The following is an 8,142-nucleotide window of genomic DNA, read 5'->3' as shown; positions in this document are numbered from 1 at the left end:
CGAAATCAACATATATGTGAATAAATATTAATTTATCGTCTAAAGAAAATTGCAGACATAAAGTCTCAATTCCTTCCTTCTTACCAATCCTCTTTAAAAAAAGGGGTTTCGTACCAGCATACTCTTACAAAGACCAAAATTAATAAGTCCCGAGGCTCCAGCGTCCAACTTCGCAAATTGAGATGTTATCTTTTAATGCGGTGCCGCCGGACAGTTGTTGATTTATTTACAGAATCGCCTTTCGTTACCAATGCGATCTTTTCTCGATAATCGGGAAATAGATCAATGGGAGTGCTTGGAGGACTCGATAGAGATGTGTCTTCATGAGGTAAGTAAAAGATTCGAAGAGAAGTTAGAGACGGAGCCTTCATATGCAATTGCTACCAATTTCTTATGGAAAAAACAAAGAACAAGAACAGCCTTTCCCTACAAAATGTATAAATAAAAGAATTTGATAAGAAGGAACAGAATGAGTTATGGCGACTTTTATTTAAACACTCCCTAAAACAACATATTAGGTAGCTTTACGATTGATACCGCTTTAGTGAAATATTTTTTAAATCACACGTTCATAGAATTCGAAAGGGTACTCACCTAATGCTGCAATGAAAAACACCTATACCTACAGCATTACTACTACTAATAGGAAAACAATTATGAGACCTAACGAGGATACAATGGATATTCTCATCGCACAATGCGATCGTTTTATAGACAACCTTTGGATGAACTGAAATACCTAAAAGTAATACAGGGCTTTGCGGGAAGAACTCATCTTAGAAAGTTTCCATCTCTTTAGATTTGACAGATCTCTGTACATTTTGTTAAATATTAATTGTGTGTGTAATACATATTTATTTATATAAATAGTGTTTTTTGCTTTTAGTTTATAGTTAAGACGGGATTAGGTAAGGTATCCCTGTATTTTTAAGTGTAGGTATTTGCAGTTGCAGCAATAGGTACTAATTAAATGTGACAACATTTATAACAGTTACTTATACGACTATAAATCCTAACTTTCCAACTGCAACTTAGACAAGAAGCGACATTAACCGAAGAACTAAACCAAAATCTCATCAAATAAATCGCATTTACGACGCTAACCCTTCACATACCACACTAGCCAAACTACAACGATTCCATTTACAGCGTCTTCAAAACTATTAATTACTTATTTAATTCGCAGACACCGAGTTATCTTTAGGGTGCGTCTACACGGTAAAAGTAGCTTGCGCATGTTGAGGCACATGCACAGGTTATATGCATTAAAACGTGCGGATCTAGCGACTCGAGCATGTACCAAAGCAAAATACAGATACCGGCACGGATATTGGGCTCTCGGCGGAAGAGTGGGGATCGCTTTGCGCACCCGTACGCATAAGGCAATAAGGCAGTAAATCGCTTCTGCGCAGGTGAAGGTCATGGCTCGATATCCGTGCCGATAACTGTACTCGCGTGATCTTTTGCGTGCGCGCGGGCCACTTGCGCATGTTAACTTGCTCCAGCTACATGCACCGTGTAGAAGCACCCTAAAACAATTAATTAGTTATTTAATTCGCAGACACTGAGTTACGTTTAATTGCCCGCAGTTTCCATAAAGCAGGGGTTGTGCAGTCACGATACTATCTAATGGGAGACAGGAGTCAATCACATAGGATCGTAAGGTTAGTTCCAAGGGTAGTTACTTCCACTACATATAATTACGATTGAATTTACGGCGTGTTTGTCGTATGGCGGACTTGCTTGTTTGTTGTTGATGTTGCTTTGTTTTGATTAGTTTAGTGTACAGCAAATACTCGGAGAAAATAGTATTTATGATAAAAAAGGTATGGGAAACAGCCTTAAAATAGGAAAATAGAGGAGATAAAAAAATAATTAAGCTGCAGTCATAAGCTAGGTCGAACTAAATGGAAACAAATAAATGAAAATCTAGTCTTTCTTTCAACATTTGTCTTTTTCAAGTCAATGATAACGAAAACGAATCTGCTAACAATATCAATCAAAGCAACGCTCCATCAAATTTAACTTCGAACAAACAAAATTGCACGTCATTGTAGTAGGGAATCCATAAATAACTTAATCCTAACACGCCGCAGAAAATCAATCTATTCCCCAAATGTGACAAAATTAGCGTGTAATATTTCCTGTTCGAATTATAAATGGTGTTATTTTCCCGCCAGAGTCCGGAGCGCGCCGTGCGAGGCGTGAGGCGATCTGAGCGCACGAGCCCGCCACGTGACCGCCACGCGCCAGCCAACCATCCCATCCCTCTTCTAGTATTTATTCTACAACTATCCTCTCATTTAAGACTCGTGTCATCAGTGACAGACGCAACGCTCCGTGTAAATTCAGTTTAGATTTCATCGAACACCCCTCGTCGCGACATTTACAAAGCAAATATCGTTCCCAGATTGCATTATTATTTAATTGTTTCGAGTGCCGCTCAAAGAGCAGTCTTGTTTGATCCATTATGCATCAAATATTGTTCAACTCTTGTTTCATTTTCTCTAACTGAAATTGTATTTCATGTAAGATGAAATTATTCAAACTGATTAGCTTTTGGGATGAGGACTGATGCTTTTTAATTTGATAGTGCGTGAACAAAAATTTAACTCACAATTTAATCATTAAATTACTACTATATTACAACTTAATAAAAACCCGAAAACAACCAAATCTTTGAGAGCTCAAATATTTCGAATTAGATGAAAAATACTACATGCAGCAACCTATATTTTAAATAGAATTTAGGCCACATTAAAATGGAACCAACACCATATAAAGTGCATATTTACGTTGTTTCCCAGTAATATCCGAAAAGCGATTCTCATGATGAAAGAGCGCGAACCTGGTGCGAAGTAAAGCAGCGCCCATACATCAGGCGCTCCATTCTAATGGTAATTCGGGATATACGCGCGCCCGATATTGTTGGCCGGTCCCTTCTGCCGTAACAAATGTTTATTTTATACACAACGCCACTAACAATAGTGTGCAAATACCTAAACACCGTAATGGTGGCGCGATGCGATTTAGATGATAATGCTCGCAGAAATAATAATGGGAGGCGTTGTGATTGTGCGTTGTTTACTGTGCGGTGCGCCCAACGGACGCGTGCTCGGTCTTGTGCCACTGTGGCTAGCTTGTTTTGTTTTACTAATACAAGAATTTTGAGATGATGGGAGTAGGATTGATATAGTCAGTTTACCAGGTTATACAAAAAATATAAGTATGATGATTCTATATTGATTACATCTAAAAAAACTTTTTTACAAAAAAATTAAACCGACTTCCCAAAACACTAAAAAGCAAAAAAAAAAACTATTTTTAGGTGCATCGGCCTAGAATTCGGTGTCTAATGGATGTTACTAAGTTAATTTTGCCACCGACTTCTAGGCCGATGCACCTAAAAATAGTTTTTTTTTTTTTAGTGTTTTGGGAAGTCGGTTTAATTTTTTTGTAAAAAAGTTTTTTATTTAAAGCTTTTCAGTGATACGTATAGTTGTCACTATCCATACAAGTGGGAAGTTCTCATCAATACAAAGAATATAAATCCAAATACGAGGTATTTTACATATTCAGTTGTCGAGTTCCCTCGACTTTCTCTGGTCTCCATCATCAGGTCAGCTTCAAACCTTCACTGTTGCAAAGGTCTTGTCAATACAAATAATTTAAGCCCAAACACGAGGTAGTTTACATATTCAGTTGTCGAGTTCCCTCGACCCTCTCAGGTTTCCATCATCAGATCAGCTCCAAATCTTCACTGTTGAATAGTGCTTTTAGGCGTACACCTGAGTATCAAGTTTTTACCCTATGTATGCCTACAACTTTCGAAGGTTGCCCTCGATTTCTCAGGGTTTCCATCATCAGATCCTGACCTGATGACTATGGGACCAACTGGCAGCTATTCCGAGTCGAACAAAAAAAGAATCAAGTAAATCGGTCTATAAACCTCGGAGTAATCGATGTACATACATAGAAAAAAAAAAAAAACATACCGGCCGAATTGATAACCTCCTCCTTTTTGGGAAGTCGGTTAAAAAAAAATATGAAGTTGAAATCAGGAAAGTATCAATCGAAAGTAAGTAAAAAAGTACGAAAATAATTAAATAAGTCGAAATCAGGGATGTTCAATACTATGAAAAAAGTTTAAAAGGTAAGTTTTATTATTACCCACGCAAGGAAAACGAAGTGGGTATATATACATAAGTAGGTAGGTAAGTACGTATAGAGCAAAAAGGTTAACGTATAATAATACCCACACCGTGATCCCCTTTTCAATGTCTTCTAATTTAATATTCCTACAACACAGAAAAGGCCTAAGTCTTTAACAAAGTCTTTAAAAACGTGGCTGTTGTAATATATGTAGGTTCAGGTAGGCGAGTACGAGCGCCTCCTACATGTTTAATTTGATATTGTTTAAAGACGGTGCGCGGCTGACAGCCCTAACTCCCATGCATATTCATGTGGCGTGATTAATCATGGCGAACCTGCCTCCCTTCACACACCTACACTACATAGCGCTATATACTTTGTTTATTATACAAACACCCACAGCGATGTTCAAATTGTGAGTTATTGGCTAAAGCACGCCGCCTAAATTAGTTACGAGCGTTAGTGGTAATTTGTCCGCGAAATACTTCCTCAATTTTACGTTCCTTTTTCCTAATAAATTAAGATCGCTCGCAGGGATTTTATTTCAATTTTTCAACTGTAATGATAAAACACGTGGCTCCATTATTTCGCGTGGAGCGGTCATCGATCTGTGTAGGTATTGTTTCGTAGCGGCCGCTACGCTGCGTAGCATTAGCTACGACAAGTTTTTACAAACCATTTGTCGAATGAAATATACTTTTATTTTTCCATTAATTAAAACAAACTAAAATACTACTAAATGACATTTTAATCCCCCAGAATAGGATTCATCAATTATAATAATTGACTACAAAAAACGGATGATTAATACATTCCTCACCCAGAGATTTGTCGCGTGCCCTAATATTTTTTGTTAGTGTAATAAAATAGTTAAAAGCTGGTGAAAAGTCTTTGATGAATTAAAAAAAGGTTTGATTAGCATAGGGAAGCAATAAAGTGTTGGTTGGTGGTACATCTGCCGGTGGGCGGACGCGCGCGCGATGCATGTCGCTTTTATGCTAATAATGACGCGTTAACCGCGATTAGCGAATGTTATAACAGAGTCAATGACGCGACTACACGCGAATAATTTATAGATAGTCAGCAATAAATGCCGAACAGATAACTCGTAATGGCGATGCCGAGATAATGCCGTGTTGTGCCTTTTTAGTTCCAGTTTGAAAAGAAACTACAAGGTATAAGTTAATATTGTCTTTAAATATAAATAATATGTATCGACAATCATAATATGCACCCATAATTATCACATCAAAATCCACAAAATATTGACAAATTTAACTCATTCAAAGCGAGGCACATACAATCTACAAATATGCCAGCTTATTCTGATGTGCAAAAGAAAATCTTTACTAAACAAAACAGAGAAAATATATCAAGACATGAGGTGTACGGCGTAATAGGTATGGGTTCGATTCCCTCCAGTAAGAATAATAGTTCTTAGAATACATACTTCTAAAGGGTTAGGGGGAAACTCGCCTCTGGGCCGCGGCCCAGATTACACGGTATAATAACAGTCGGGAAAACTGGTCCGAATGTGCGGGCCAGATTACTATGTGAAAAAAGTGACGGAGGTAAGTCGACCCATTGGGACTTAATTTCATAAAATCTGATAGTTGTGAAATTTTTCACAGCTCAAAATCGTCAGGAGGCAAAAAGACTTAGATCTTTTTCATAATTTTCATCATAAATATAATACTTTGTCTAGAATACTGGACTCCTAGTAGCTAATATAAACTTAGTTAAATAATGAAGTTCCTATAGATATTTGATACATAGTTTTTATTTTTCCTTTTTTTTAATATCTAGATTAGGTGGGATATTTACATAATGTAGAATATGTGTGTATAAGTAGGGTATAATATTTATTTTTATTTACTTACAGCATGTTAAAAAAACCCATTAAAGTTTTTGTTGCATATTTAGTTCCTATAACCTATATATTTAATAATCGCAAAATCGTCAGGAGCTAGAAGAAATAAAGATCTTTTTCATAATTTTATCGAAAATATTGATGCCAATATATCCAATGTCAACATAAATGAGTGTTACAAAAATACTCTTGTTGCCAAAAGGGGGTTTGTTTTTTCTTGTAACGCGAACAAAATTTTGATAAAAAGAAACAATGTTTCTATATTTACGTTTTACTTATAAATTGAGATTATTAATTAAGTATCTATAGAAGCTCCATTATTTAACGAAGTTTATATTACGTACTAGGAGTCCAGTATCTAGACAAAGTATTATATTTATGATGAAAATTATGAAAAAGATCTAAGTCTTTTTGCCTCCTGACGATTTTGAGCTGTGAAAAATTTCACAACTATCAGATTTTATGAAATTAAGTCCCAATGGGTCGATTTACCTCCGTCACTTTTTTCACATAGTAATCTGGCCCGCACATTCGGACCAGTTTTCCCGACTGTTATTATACCGTGTAATCTGGGCCGCGGCCCAGAGGCGAGTTTCCCCCTAACCCCTTCTAAACGCATCCACAATTCTGAACTGTACAATGACGGACAACTTTGCAAAAAAACAAATGCAATACGACGAATGGACGAAAAATGCTACAATCAAGATAGCAATCGAGCAATTGTCCTTACGGCAAGTCTACAAGATCAAACATGTTATCAGTAATGTCACACAAAACGGGGCCGACACGTGACGGCGACGAGGCGGCGACGTCGCCGTCGATCGTGCGGCAATCCGTCAGCCGGTCCCGCGGGACGGCGGGGTCGAGGGACGGCGGGGTGAGCCGATTAGTGTCGCTCACTGACCCAGCTAATTTGTGACACCGCACATGCAGCTTTTTGCAACTGCCAATCAAACTCGTCTGATAAAACGTTAACATCGATGTTATTGTTCGTGTCTTTTTGATGACGCTTCAATCTGCTGTACCAACATATTTTTTTATTCAAATGAAATTGAAACTGAAAATTACTTTAGCTATGTTGACGGGTATTACGGATAACTATATTTATGTAATGTGTTTTTTAAAAGCGTGTTTCGAATCATTTCGGTCGAAAATAATTGACTACAGTTATTACACAACGCTCATCTACCTGTCCCTTACATAAAGTCAATAAGAGATCAATTTTATTTATCGTCGAATCTTTTAAACATCGCTCATCCAGACAGGATTACGCGCGATGCGACAAAAACTCGTACCACTGTAGGCATCATTTTTCCACTACGCTGAATCAACACTCGAGCCATTCATCGGCGCTATGAAAATAATGGATCGTTTATCTTTTTGTTTTTCCATTCCCAAACCTTTCGGTTTACTCGGTGTGTGAACGCGAATATGTCCGCTGACAGTATTCATTTATGCAACAACTAAAAGGATACGTACTCGCTGATATGTGAAATCACTATTTTGTTTGAGTGAGTTGAGCTTTTCAATTTTATTTTTGAGTATTCAGCTATGATATTGGATTGTTTGTTTGTAGATGTTTGAAATGAGTTTTTGTTGTTATGCTGTTTGTTGGAAAATATTGGATAGGAATTTAATTATTTTGTACATTGATGGGCTTGGAATCCATTACCTATCCGATAACTATTTACCACAAAAAAAACCTGTTACTGTTAGTGTTAGTGGGAGCTTCTTCCCACCCCCGAGAGTAACACACAATAGAATCCACAATAATATTTATTTAGGAGAAAATTATAAATACATTTTCATGAAAGCACAATGACATGACACAACACAGACAACCCATTTTTAGGGTTCCGTACCTCGAAAGGAAAAAACGGAACCCTTATAGGATCACTTTGTTGTCCGTCTGTCTGTCTGTCTGTCTGTCTGTCTGTCTGTCTGTCTGTCTGTCTGTCTGTCTGTCAAGACCCTTTATCTTAAGAACGCGTGAACGTATCAAGCTGAAATTCACATGAAATACTCGGGTATATTGTCCCTTTAAGCTGTGAAAATATCAAACTTCTAAGCCAAGCCAATCAAAAGATACAACCGATTATGTCGATATTTTCAACAAATTT

Source organism: Helicoverpa armigera, chromosome 13 (genome assembly GCF_030705265.1).
Source record: "Helicoverpa armigera isolate CAAS_96S chromosome 13, ASM3070526v1, whole genome shotgun sequence".
NCBI classification, from domain to species: domain Eukaryota; kingdom Metazoa; phylum Arthropoda; class Insecta; order Lepidoptera; family Noctuidae; genus Helicoverpa; species Helicoverpa armigera.
Note: the sequence above shows the minus strand (reverse complement) of the source record.